General features: G+C 43.9%; 1 protein-coding gene across 7 annotated transcripts in view; it reads right to left on the bottom strand.

Annotated features, from left to right (window-relative positions):
* SGMS1 (sphingomyelin synthase 1) overlaps window positions 1-14592 on the bottom strand; it is a 110309-nt gene that overhangs the window by 34900 nt on the left and 60817 nt on the right. For 5 of the 7 annotated variants that reach the window (XM_075025455.1, XM_075025456.1, XM_075025458.1 and 2 more), the window contains one exon: window positions 921-1228. The exons of the other annotated variants lie outside the window; for them this stretch is intronic. The gene's annotated coding sequence lies outside the window, so the exon portion shown is untranslated. The remainder of the gene's footprint in view (window positions 1-920; window positions 1229-14592) is intronic. 7 annotated transcript variants of the gene reach the window in all.

The following is a 14592-nucleotide window of genomic DNA, read 5'->3' on the forward strand; positions in this document are numbered from 1 at the left end:
AGAAACGCACAAATAGGATCACATACCATGGAAAGACTCAGCTGCGTATCTAAGACACAGCTTACGTATAAAGTTATATTCTTCCTTCTGAAGTGCGTTCAGCTCACTGAGAGGATTTCTGTGGTTTCCCTATGACTCACTGTATTCCTCTACACACCCAGGGCCACCCTCCTCTACAACCGAAGCATTCACGTTTTTGGGTGGCGGGTGACACTGTGACACACAAGGAGCAGCACAGTCGCATGGCACTGCCTCTTCCTAGTACAGCTGCTAAAAAAACTCACATAAAGTCTAAAATACATTCTTGCTCTTACTGTTTCACATGAACACTCACTGCAGTTGTGCTGGGGATATTTGGCAGCAATTAAGGAGGGGGCTAGGAGTGGGGAGAGGTGCCCAGGATGGCAAAAGGGACAGCAGCTTGTCCCTGATTTTTAGTGTGTGCAAGCAAGTGCTGCTGCCATGCTCCGTAACTCTGATTACCTCGTATCGGGGTGTTGAAAACAAAATCTCCAAACCTAGAAACCACAGAAAAACTCCACCGTGCCTCAATGTCTGACCATGGCGAGAGATGAACCTGTTTCATAGAAACACACCAGACCCTGGACTCAATTCAGGGGGACAAGACAGGGGTACTCACCGGCTGGATAACTGCTGCCCCAGTTGCTGGCAGCCTAGCTGGCTTTTGTTTGGGGGGGGGTAGCGTGTAACAAAACCAAACAAGGAACCAAGAAACAAGAGACTAACCACAAGCTTGAGTGCCACCTTTAAAAAAAAAAAATCCCCCAAAGCCATATTTTAGATCTTATTGTATCAGAGTCCTTCTGCTCGCTTCCAAAACACAGCCCCTGGCCCTTCACCAGCAGTCGAACACGCCTTTTAACTAAAAAGGGATCATCCAGAGCCAGAGAGCTACTCACTCATGGAAATCAGGTGGGAGATAACAGCAGCCAACTTTTCCTCTTCCCAGCTGCCAGCCAGACACGACGCTTATGGCAAGAGAAGAGGGAGACAGCAGCAAGGCCTCTGCAAGCTGAAACGTTTTACAATCCCTCTGCTGCTTCAGCAGAGCAACTCCCGGACCCGAGGATCTCGGCGGCACCTCCTTCGCGAGCTGAACTTCCTTCAAATTAAAAGTTGTCTCTCAATTTCCCCACGCTGGCAGCGTCATGCCAGGCTTCGCCAGCGCTCCTCTCCCCTCTGCTCGCCAGCCCCGTGCTGGAAGTGCCTGGAAAGGAAAAGCGCAAGAGGTGAGTGGTGCACCCGAGGCAACGAAGCAAACGCTCGCCTGCCGCCACTGCCGCTCCCTCCCCGGCCACGCTGTCTCGCTGTGCCGAATGCATCAGCAGCGGGTGAGAGGAGAAGGAGGAGGAGGAAGAGGAGGAGGAGGAGGCAGCGGTGGAGGAGGAGGAGGAGGAGGGACAGGAGCTCCAGCCCGGCCAGAGGGCTGCAGTTTCCTACCAGCGAAATAACGGCTAAAACGGGGGGAAGTAAAATTATCGTATAAATTCAGGTCTACTGATTCTTAATGTGTGCAAGTAACCCAAAGCAAAGCCTTGCATTAGTATTACGGTTGAAAGACTCAAGATGACACTGCAAAGTTGAAAAAGTCAGTGCTGGGAGGAAGGATTCATTTTTCCAATATATATAAATACCAGAAGTTAAGTCCTCCCCTAAAAAAACCAAACTAAAACTCCACAGCAAAAGAAGTCATATTTCACCACACTAAAACAAACCAAAACAACAAATTCCCCAACTTTTCAACGAAGTTTTTGGCTACATCCCACCACTGCCACCAGCAGCAGAGTCCCTGGGTAGGCAGCATCACCAGACCCCTAGGGCACGCATCCAGCCTTTATCCCAAAAGGCACACCAAGGACTGGAAACACATAGGACTGAGGAAGCTAGTACCTCCTGCACACAAATACAGGGGGTGGCAAAAATGAGCAGGAAAGGAAGGTGTGAAGCATCCCTTGGTGAGTGTGAGAGGGAGTGGAGGACGTCTACTGGCCGCTTGCCTCGGGACAGTGGGGAGGTCCGTGTCATTGAGTACAAAACCACAATACAAAGCAGACTGAAGCCACATGTTGGAGAGACTGATGGGATGAGCAGCGCTGGCAGAGTGTATTCCAGCAGCTTACATGAGAGCAAGGACTCTACGCAGTCCACTGGCCGCTGTAAGCAAAAGAGATACTGTCCAGGAGTGAAGTCAGAGGTGTATGAAATGGCCTGCTTCCACTCCACAGACGAAATAATGTGGAAAAAAAAAAAGCCAACCCAAACAAAACAACCCAGACACCAGCATTAACAAATAGCAGCATCAGGTTTTCTGAACTCCATCCCAAGAGAGGAAACCTGTTGCCAGTAATACCGAGGAATGTGCGGAGCCACATTGAAGAAATACAGTGTAGAAGAAGTATTTTCAGAAGCCGCACACAGAAATCCTCCCATAGTAATCTTGTCATACAGAAAGCAAGTGTTTTAAAGGAGTAGTTGGTTTGGGTTTTTTTAATAGATACATGCCCCTAGGCATGGCCCACCAATCCTTGCTCCTAACACGTGTAGACAGCCAGGAATCAAATGCAACAACGCGTCCACAATTAGCTCCTCCACCAAGTCCAGAAGCCAGAAAAGTCCATGGGTTTGTCAGTAACCTTTAAATACTGGTGAGGAGAGGGGTGGGGAGAAGGTTTCAGTGAAGGACTCTGAACATCAAGTTGTATGTCTGCAAGCATCAATTCAAGGAGAACACAGTGACCATCTTGTTGTGTCAGTGAGACCAGCCAATTCCCCTGCCTTTAATTAATTTTAAAAAGTCTTTTGTTTTAAAGATCAAGGAAAAAAAAGCACTTTGCTTAAATGGTCCAACTTGTGCCTTTTGCAAATAGCTTTTTCCCCTAATTTAAGAATTAAAAACCACAAAGGCTCATTCTCCTTTTCCTGCAGATCATCATTAACATGGGAGCTGGCAGACCCTGGCTTAAGTGAACCAACCATCAGATTTCCTTTTTCATAGCTCTTTTAGGAAGGATTTTAACAGTTAAGCTGACTCTCCAGCCTGCTGGAAATACAAGTCCAACTCAGTCCATTTTATTTAAAATCTGAGGAAAGACGGGAAGGGTGGATGAGCCACTAGTAAGCTCCCTGTGCCTTTTTTCCAGCAGCCTTTTAGTCATTGAGCTCCATAACACTCAACAGATGCATCTGCCCAACGTCACTCCACTTTCTAGGAGGGATTCTGGAGTAGAAGTGGTAATTACCCATTACCTAAAGATTTCTTAGATGTAATTCAATCAGTACCAATTCAGTAAATTCCTCCCACTGAGCATATATATGAGGAATTGATGGATTAATTAGAAGACGCACTACAGGCCGTGGATTCCTTGTTACGTACATAACACTCATGTCTACTTTGGGCCATTACACACCTCATGGGACAGCAGAAGTTACCTGGTGAGGACAGAGGCCAACTTAATAACTCACTTCTGACAATAAAATGCATTTGTATTTTACAAAAACGCTCTTTTATTACTCCAGCAGATCTTATCTTTGCAATTCTTTTCGCCAATGGTCCACAACTGCATGGGTTCAGCGACCTCAAGGCATGTAACGAAGCCAGCCCTGTTTTCCCACGAGTGAGGTGGCGCCAGAAGGGACAAGAGACAACAGTTTGACGAGTATTACAAGTAATTAAAAGTGAGCTTTGGGAACACCTTTTCAACGTGTTTAAACATTATGCATTTAAATATTGCATGTGTCCAGACAGATACAACTTAATACCCTGTAAAGTCCTAAACAAGTAAAAAGAAACATACTTAACGAACTCTTCCAAAGGGTTTTTTTTTAATCCCACACACTTTGGCCAGGACATATTTAGCCTAAGGGCTAAAACGGAGGACAGCCTGAACAGATTACATCATTTTCTTTCTATAGGACTGAATATCTGGGAGTACTGCTCTCAGTTAAGTGGCTGTTGCTCTGCTTCATCTCCACCTTCCCAAATCATGCTTCAATATGAGGATGACTATCACCATAAAAATGCCTGAAGAAGAGAGATGGTCACCGAGTGTTGACCTGTTTCCTTCTTTCCTGATCAGGACATGAGCTATGTGACACAACACTAGATTTGAGGTTGACTGCTGGCACTTAAGAGAAATAGCTACTACTGAGCTTCAACAGTAATGTTTCTTGGTAATTCAAGCACCACATGCATGGGCAAGAGAACATCCTGCCAAAAGCCTTGCTGGGGAGAGGTATTCCTTGCCTTGACAGCTTAAATCTGTCTAACCATCAAAAAAAGTCAGAGTCAGCAGGTTATATTGAGTCACCTTTTCCCTTGCCCATCAGTAAAGAAACTACATATTAGCAGATGAAATCCCGCACTGAGGGTGGGAAGTAAAGTCTAGTGCAAGTAAAAAAACCCTACTCATTCACACCACCAAGCAAAGTCAACCCCAAGTCCCAAGCACTGCAACACAGATGAGAAAACAGCAACTGCTCCAACCAACAGAGCTGCGGGCACGGCTGAGAAACAAAAAGCATAGAGATGTAAAAAAGTTTTGGTGTAAAAAGAGGAAAGAAGCCTGACTCAGAGAAAAGAAGAAATAAATAAAAATACAGCTTAAAAGCAACTGATAGACACAGAGTAATTTTACCTTCTCCCATCTCTGGAGCAAGAGACATCATAAAATAGGCGACAATTTTTAAAGCGATGCATTTTTCTCTCCTTAAATTAGTAAGCAGTTCTCCTTCCAATGCAAGGCTTTAATGAAGGAACTACATGCTTGCCTTCTCAAGAAGCATTTTTACAAGACCCAGCAGGGAGGCACATGGCTTGCTGGCTACCAAAGACCACTACCAGCACAAAAGTGGGTACCGGTTGAAAGACTGATGACTGACTTCTGTGATCCACACGCGCCAGTGAGGATATGTTCGTATTGCTTTACAGGAGCAATATAAATCCATACATCCACCACACATATCCCAAAAATCTTTTAAACATTTTTTCTTCTTTTTGTCTTTTTTTCCTTCAAGTAACCTGATTCTGGTTACCGATATATCAGAAAAAAATGTGCTACAGGAGTGTAAAAAAGCTACTCTGACCTCCATTTGCTTCAAAACACTTTAAAACACCACGTTCAATAACAGCTCGAGGACAAATTTTTTTTAAATTATTCAAAATATATATAACCCGTTCTCTTCAGAGCAAAACTATTTGGTCTTAACTACAATATGACTACCTGCTCATTTGAAAGGAAGCATTAGCTATTGCACTGAACCACTGTTTGGTATAAGCATCAAACCCTCTACTTAGCATTAGTATCACAATACGCTGAACAACCCATGCCACTCTGAAATTGCTGCTTATTATTCTTTCAGTGCTTTCACCCCCCCAAAACAAGTGACCTAGTTTATAGCAAACTCATTGTGCAATCTGTAACGCATATCTCTCCAGAGATGCTGTGAATGCAACAAATCCTGTTGCTTATTATTTATATCAAGCTTGTTATTTCTTCCGGCTCCAAGCTGGGTTTTTTTAACAACTTTTCTTAAGCTGAAATGTCTTTGTAAAGAAAACACAAAATTGAGGACATGGTTGACTTTTGAACAGCTTTGGCAGAGACCTTTCAGCACATCTGCTTTATGATCCAGAAATGAAGCACTTTGTATTAAAGATGCAAAAATGCTTATCGCTAAAACAAACCTGTGCTGGCCACCGTTGCTCCACCCTGTCTTCTGAGGGTTTTCAACCAGCAAATGTGTATCTTCCCATTTGATGTAACACATGATTTTGAACAGGTCAGTAGCCAAAAAAAAAAAAAAAAAAAAAAAAAAGGCACAGTGGCCCCTCCCTGCCCCCAATCTATCACCTTTCCCATTGAGAAATAACCTGAAACTTTACATCCTGGTTTTGGCAGGGATAGAGTTAATTTTCTTTCTAGTAGCTGGTATAGTGCTGTGGTTTGGATTCAGTATGAGAAGAGTGTTGGTAACACTGATGTTTTCACCTGTTGCTCAGTAGTGTTCAGACTGTCAAGGATTTTTCAGCTTCTCATGCCCAGCCAGCGAGAAGGCTGGAGGGGCACAAGAAGTTGGCCCAGGACACAGCCAGGGCAGCTGACCCAAACTGGCCAAAGGGGTATTCCATACCATGGGACGTCATGCCCACTATATAAACTCGGAGGGGGGGGGGGTTGCAGATTGGCGCTCAGGAACTAACTGGGCATGTGAGCAGTGAGCAATTGCATTGTGCATCGCTTGTTTTGTATATTCCAATTCTATTATTATATTAATAATAATAATATTATTATATTAACATTTTATCATTATTATTATTATCATTATTATTATTATCATTATTATTATTATTATCTTCCTTTCTGTCCTATTAAACTGTCTTTATATCAACTCACGAGTTTAATTCTCTCCCCCATCCCACTCGGGTGGGGGAGTGAGCAAGTGGCTGTGTGGTGCTTAGCTGCTGGCTGTGGTTAAAGCACAACACTTTATTATTACATATATAATATAATATATAACAATCTGTATTACAGCATTAACAGCCATTACAACTTCTTATGTGCAAGGCTGTTAAGAATGGACAGTTGCTTTTGAAACTGAAAAAATATCATTAAATTTACTTTAATGGGGTTCTGATATGTTCTAAAAACATTAGAAGATTGAGTTTAAAATCTATGAAGTATTTATTAAAATAATTTCCAGAAATGCCAGTTTAAGTATTTAGGTGTACCAAACACAAAGGGTGGTTCCAGAGTACTGATGCACTCATCAGCTCCAGCAATTAAGTTTCCAGAGAGGAATGCTGTGTCATGTAATGTGTGACTCATGGAGTAATGTCCAGAGGAAACCACTCTTCTCTTTCTTTTCCTATAAAAAGCTCAACTTGCTTTTAAGTTGATCCAAGTTATATGAACAAAAATCTCTCCTCCAACAAAGGAGCTAATTTCAGCATTGCTTGCTTGAGCACGCATGCAAGAACAAAAGTGTATTTTAAATCGCTTGCTAAGAGAATGATCGCACAACCTGGTAGCAAACCAGTGTCTTCCGGGAAACTCAGCCGAAAACATCCCCTGCTCCTCCTTCAGAAGCGAATTAAGAAATATGCTCTGTTGTTATATTTGAGCACGTGTTTGTACTTTGACCTCGCATCAGTTTTGCAACCTCCCAATGCTTTGGCTGGCAGACCTGTTCCTAGGCTGCTCCCAGTTCTCTCTCCTTCTGCATCTGACCCCGTGCACGGTCACAGGACTCCCATGTTGCGACAGCTCTGTGGGATCACACGCACACGGGTGCATCCCCGTGCGCTTGCTGTGACTGAAACCTGTAAAAAGGATGGCAGAAACACCAGTGGGATCCCCACGCATTCTGGAGGTCTGCCAGGACACGGGACCTTTTGCGGCCGATGAAGCGAGCCTCCACACCAAGTCGTGTTGTCCAAGCCATGCAAGCAGCTTAAATCTCCGGAGTTCTCATCTAACTGACATTATCTCTGTAAACGGATAAAATTGGTCATTTTGCTCATCCTGTGTGTTTCCCTGGGCTGCAGGGTGTGTACATCCTTCTGCTGTTCCTGGTTAAATGCCACGGTTGCCCTTTAGATCATCGGAGAAACACACGGATTTTCTCAACAGCAGCTCTGCCATTAGAAGCTGGGGTTACTCTGCGGAGTCTAACACCCAGCACCTCTCTAGAGGCGAGAATAGAGAAAAAAGAGGTGGCACACTGTGTTACTGCAGTTCACTTTCATACAGGAGATGTGCAATCAGATACCCAGTTCAAAGCAAGTGTTTAATACCACTGCGGTCACATTTTAACCTAGGAGAGTGAAGCTTTCCATAAAAGAGAAAAATAGAAACAAGACACCCTTTTCAAACTCACTGTCTCAACTAGAAGGACATTTTTCACACGGCAGGGTGTTATCACACATGACTGCATCCCGCATCCAGCTACAGCACTCCCAGCTTGTGAAGTGCCACTCCTATTCTCTGATCCACTTAATTTTTCCTCTGAGAAGTCTCATTACCCAGGTGTGTCAAAATCCTCTGGCTAAAGAAGTCACCGCCTCAGAACATCAATTTGGTTGTATTTCTTCCAACTCCAAAATTTCAACCCAAAGGCCTCCAACAGATTGTTTCCTCACCAGATACTGTAATGGGACACTGACGGGTAGCACCATTGATTTTTTCCAGCAAAGAATTAATTTCTTTTTTGTTTGCCCCAGATCTTGCTACAACGCTGCTGGTTTTGTATACCAGTAGTTTGGCACATATCAGGTGCTCTGGCTTCCTTAAAGCTTTTGACAGATCTACTTGGTCTTATCCAGAAACATGGCAAGTAAGGATGGGTGCCAGCTGCTGCCATCATCCAAGGAGCAATCAAGAACCTTTCAGGAAAATACCCTTGCTTGTTTTAAGTATGGCTGGCTGGATATAGCAAGTCACTAATTTATCATGCATAAACAGAGCCAAAATGTCCATACTTGGGCTTATGCAGAGCACTGCAAGGCAAATGCTTTTGCTTTCAGAAAAAAGAAGAGTTTACACTGAATGCATATTTCATTAACCCATGGTACCACCTGCTTGTAGGCCTGCCTAGTAATCCCTATGTTAAAACAGTGAAGTTTGAAATTGTACTAATGTTGATCTCTACGCCAAGGAGGGGCAGAGACATGAATGAGAGACTTGGCTATTTCCTCCGATTTCCTCTTTCAGCAGCAGCACACAACCCTTCTGCAAATACCAAATTCATGCTGTGCTGATGCTCTCTCTTGCTCTTCAAAGGAGTTTCTTATTAATTTGAAAGACCTAAAAGGACCCAACACTTTCCAGTATAAGCAAAATTAGCATCTTAAAAAATAAAGTAATAATAAAAAAAAAACCAAACCACCAGCCAAAACCCAAAAACCGAAGTGAGAGTTAATACGTGATCGTGTTTCGTGCTAGAGGTCAACAACACGGCTCCTGGGTGTGGAGGGGGCTTTTTCCTGTCAAAGATAAACTAACCCAGTCTCCACATCCTGAGTATTTGTTTGCACACTGGAAGAGTCGCACAGAAGTAAACCAGAGAGAAATCCAACTCCTTAATTTGCAATATATTTCTGTGGCACCTCAGCAGGATGGTTAATTATCCCAAACACATGACCTACACCTGTTCATGCAATGAGCATCTTCTGTCTTGTACCCAGGTAGCAGACCCAGAACAACGTATACGCCACTCAAAGACTCTGAAGATGAAACATAAGCCAGTTATTGATTAATCACTGCCTCAGGCTTCCTTTTTCTCCTACGTAACTGAAAGTAAATATTCACAGGTTAAATGGCACTGACTAAGACATAGCCACCTATCCAATACCTTACTCATTAATAAGCATGATGTGGCTTAATACTGCAAATTAGGGCTTCAAATATCCACTTCCTCCATCTCAAGGGCAAAGGCAACAGCACAACAGAAGCAATAAAGTGCTATTTGTGAGGACCGCAGGGTGTTGTATTCCCAATATCCTGTGTCGGTGCAGCTGGTGTTATCGCCGCTTCACACACAGGTGAGCCGTACAATCCCATCACCGCAACACACATCCTCTTCTCACGACTGCCACCCGCAGCACGCGGTGAGTGCCACGAAGTTACCTGGGTTCAAAGGATGACCAGATGAATTCAAAGCAGTAAAGAAGAAGAAATGACACTCAGGAAGCCTGAGCCATTAATCACTAAAGTATCAAAGGGCTTACTGGGGAAGTGTGTTTCTATGCCCCCTTACGCTCCTCCCAACAAAGGGGGAACGTACATCAATAACACCGCAGGCACTGGCTGGTTTTGGTATAACTCAAAATCTAACCGTACTTGTATCTCTACCAATTACCAAAGTGGGATAAAAATGTTCCCAGTCTTTATTTTCAGGCACTGGCCTGTTAGACCTTGTTTTTATAACTTTGACTGCTGTGATGCATATGAGAAACAAGAAAGGACAAAGACCAAAGTGCTCACTGCTTAGCTCAGGCTTTGTGCTCCAGGCCCAGGAGGCTTGGCTGTCCTACAAGGCAAGTCTATAATGCTTCCTGGGGGAAGCATCACTTGGGCTACAGAAGCAAAGGGTACGACCACAGGACACAAAATATGGCAAGGTGCAAACGCGGAAAATATTAAGAGATTCTCTTACATCAAAATTACAAAAGACCAGCACTATCTTCTGCTTCCATCTGCTTGTTTAAAGATGGGACCTTTGATTCATATATGGGTTTTCCCTCTCATCAACACACTTGCAGACTGGGCAGTCATTTCCTCTAGTCCAGTTTATTCCTATAGGAAGTACAAGCATCAGTCCTGTGTCAACATTAAAAATGACAGCCTGGTCCTTCCACCAGGACCACTAAAACTCTGCTTCCTAGCACACATATCCCCCCCAAAATTCAGTATTTACTAAAATCCCAATTCATGATATTTCTTGCATGTATGCTTTCCTACAAGCACCTGAATTTGTGCCTTTCACTACAATGCCGAGCATTAATTGGAACAGGGACCTGAGGGAACTTCATCCTGCTCCCACGCAAGCCAAGTCTCAGCAGCTTTGACCACAAAAGGCATTTTGCACACCAGACAGAAGCTGAAGCCTGTATTTTCCAGCACATTTTGAGTTCTGCTTAAGTGCAATATCCATCCACATCAGATGAGGCTCAATGCATATCAAGTTCTAAATCTCTTCAGGAGTTGTGTACTTTAGAAGGATGAACACACATAGCTTTGATTTGCAAGTAAGTAGCAGATTTCATTTCAACTCACTTCCTATTGATATGGTTAGTTTTAATGACCAAGGATATGTCCACAGCCTATATATAGCCTTACTAGAGAAACTACCAGGAGTTCTCTCAATACTAAAAAACCCTAAAAGTATATTTACGCTGTAAATATACTATGCTATAGCATACACAGAGCAGCAATTGCTAAATCAAGCCATGGCCAAATACCTTTCCCCTGGCATTCATCAAATGTTTTTTGCCTGGCACTCTACCGTGTTCACACTTGCATTTCTGTTGTTGACACCCATCACAACAGAAAGACTATGTACATCTTTTCAAGCCACTCTGAATTCAGTATTGATCCTGCAAGTCCCTGTATGATCAAAGCATAGATAAGGGGAATCATTCTGCTTGATACCCTGCTGCCTTTTGGTTATTCTCGGTGGATTAGCCAAACTCAGAAATAACTGGAGCTGATTCTGTGCAAGCTGGCTGGGGTAGATGTGTATATATCAAACTGTGGACACCACCATCCTTCCTGTGCTTTCGGAGTCTTTAGTCAAAGGAACTGCCCATTTCTTTTTAAAGACCTTTCTTAACTACTCCGGAAGGATGACATTACTTGGATATTATTGTGCTGCGCACTATGATTTCCCAGAATAAGAAAAGATTAGTTTCTTCCCCATCCACACCAAAGAGGACTAATCCAGAACAGTATTTCCGCAGACCTTCCATTGACTGTTAAACATTCTGTTTCATAAAAATCACTATCAGAGGTTTTATCCCTGCAAATACAGATCACAAAAATGCAATTCTGAATAGGGACTACAAAAGGGTAAATACTTGAGCTTTCTACAGAAGTGGACTTGCTTTCTTGCCCTGTTTATTTATGCAGTACTGTTAGATTTGCTTGATCATTGGCATTTCTGAAAAAAATACAGTGCTCAAATACAGAAAACCTGTCCTTAAACCAAAAGTACACAGTCTTATTTTGCAAACTATCCTACAAGCACAATATAGACTATTCAATCTACACTTTTATAGAATTTTCATCCAAATTCATTATTTTAGATTTAGACTGAGCACAATAAAAATGGAAAGTCTTGAGCAGTTTTTGAGAAGCCAGAGCTCTGAATTGCTTAGAAAGCCAAAACCAAGTTGAAATTCAGTTTTACTATCATGAAATCACTTCCATAGTGCAATAACAATGGGGGGGGGGGGGGGGGAGAAGAAAAAGCCTCTCTGCATCACCTATGCAAATCACTGTAAAATTTTAAGTTTGCTGCAGCACCTCTCAAATGGCTGTGAGGGGGGGACAAGCAATCCCTGAGCACTGATGCTGTGCATGCAAGCAGCTGATGAGACAGTCTTGCTGGCTTATTAAAGAACCATTGTCCTCAAACCTAAAGGCTTTCATCAACTTGTTTCACAGGTCCTTTCTAAAATACCACCCTAGTGTTTTAACACCTTCATCCCCCAATACAATCCTATAATTAAAAGTTCACAGTTTTGTGGGGGTGTTTGTTACTGGATTAGTTAAACAGAAAAGGCCATTTACCTTCACATGCTTCCTGTCCTTCCCAGGCAGTAATTTTCAATCACTCTTCAGACCCCCCTTCTCACTGAGAAGCGAAGAAAGGAATGCTTTATCTTGTGTATTTGGTTTTGGTTTGGCTCAGATGAAGAGATTTCTTCCAAAGCAAACACTCTTGCAACGTAGGGTGTATATATATAGACACATGCCAGAGGAGAAGGAGAAAGAAATACAGCCCTTCTGTAGGTACTCAGTTACATTAGGAAAGACGTAAGTAGGGGAGAATATAAGAAGAAATATTTATTTTTCTAAAGCTGCATGCACAGTGTTGACTCAGACACTAAAGCCAGGTTGAATGATCCAAAATAAATACTGCACCCATCCAATAATAGAGAGTTTCTCACATATTCCTGGCTTTTGTCAGAAGACGTGCTATTTCTGCTCGGCAAAGGCTGCCATCCTGGCAGCTCATACACACTTCTGCATGTCCAACTAAACTACAGGAAAGCCACCTTCTCTCACACACCTGGAGGTGTGTATGCAGATACAGAAGTACCTGCAGGGCATTATGGGGAAAGCTCTCACACCATTTCTGGGAACTCTGCACCCTTGGGTGCCTCTCTGTAGGGCCTGTACACCACTGTGCAGGATGGGGAACAGGCAGAAGGTCTGCCTGCACTTGCAGTGCTATGATCTCTGAGATCATGGAGAAGGGGTGAGAATCACGCTTCACCAGCCTGACCTCCTTCTGTGATGAAACAACTGGCTTGGTGGATGAGAGGAGTGCAGAGGATATTGTCTGTCTTGACTTTAGTAAGACTTTAAACACAACTGGATAAGCGGACTTTCACCACCCTGGTATCTGCTGAGGGACAACACAGCATGGCAGAAGCAATTGAGGAGATTTCTGGAGTGCACTGACGACAATTTCCTAACACAGGTGATCAAGGAGCCAACAAGGAGACGTGCTCTGCTGGACCTCATACTTACAGACAAGAAAGAACTGGTCAGGGATGTGAAGGTCGGAGCAGCCCTGGCTGCAGTGACCATGAGATGGTAGAGTTCAGGACCCTGAGAGGAAGGAGCTAGGGAAAAAGCTGCATCACAGCCCTGGACTTCAGGAGAACAGACTTTGACATCTCAGGGATGTGCTTGAAGAATCCCATGGGATACAGCCTTGGAGATAAGAGGGGTCCAGAAGAGCTCATTGATATTAAAGGAACACTCCTCCAAGCTGAAGAATGGTCCATCCCAACAATCAGGTAATCAAGCTGAGGTGGCAGGAGACCTACACAAAGGAGCAAGGAGCTTCTGACCAAACCCAAGTGCAAACAAAGTGCAGCAGCTGGGGCAGGTGACCTAGGATGAATCTGGGAACACTGATCACACAGGGATGGGGTTAAGAGAGCCAAAGCCCATCTGGAGTTGAATCTGGTGAGGGATATGAAGGGCAACTGTAAGAGTGACCTTCAGGAACTGCAGGCCCCTGAGACCACAGGGGAAGTCCAAAGCAAAGAAGACTTACCCTTAGTAGAAGAGGATCGGGTTAGGGAACAGTAGACTGGATATACACCAGTCCATGGGACCAGATGGGATGGACCCACGAGTGCTGAGGGAGCTGGCTGATGTCATTGCGAGGCCACACTTTATTTCTTTGAACAGTCAGGGCAATTGGGAGAGGTTCCTGATGACTGGAGGAAAGCAAATGTTACGCCTGCCTTCAAGAAGGGCAAGGAAATGGATCTGGGGAACTACAGGTCAGTCAGCCTCACTTATCCGTGGGAAAGAGCAGTTAATTCTGGAAACCATTTCCCGTTATATGAAGGTCAAGAGGGTGATCAGGAGTAGTCAGCATGAATTTATGAAGGAGGAAAATCACACTTCACCAGCCTGACCTCCTTCTGTGATGAAACAACTGGCTTGGTGGATGAGAGGAGTGCAGAGGATATTGTCTGTCTTGACTTTAGTAAGACTTTAAGCACTGTCCCTTACAACATCATCAGACAAGCTGGCAAAGTATGGACTAGACAAGTGGGCAGGGAGGCAGACTGAAAACTGGCTGAGTGGTGAAGCTCAGAGGGTTGTGATCAGTGGCACAAAGTCCAGCTGGAGGTCAGACACTAGTGGTCTACCCGTGGGTTGGTATGAGAGCCGATATTGTTTAACTTCTTCATTAATGACCTGGATGATGTGCAGAGTGTACCCTCAGCAAGTTTGCTGATGATGCAAAACTGGGAGGAGTGGCCAATACATCAGACAGTCACATTGCCACTTGGATGAACTTTGACAGGCTGGAGCAAAGGGCAGA

Source organism: Buteo buteo, chromosome 4, assembly GCF_964188355.1.
Source record: "Buteo buteo chromosome 4, bButBut1.hap1.1, whole genome shotgun sequence".
In the NCBI taxonomy this organism is placed as follows: Eukaryota; Metazoa; Chordata; class Aves; order Accipitriformes; family Accipitridae; genus Buteo; species Buteo buteo.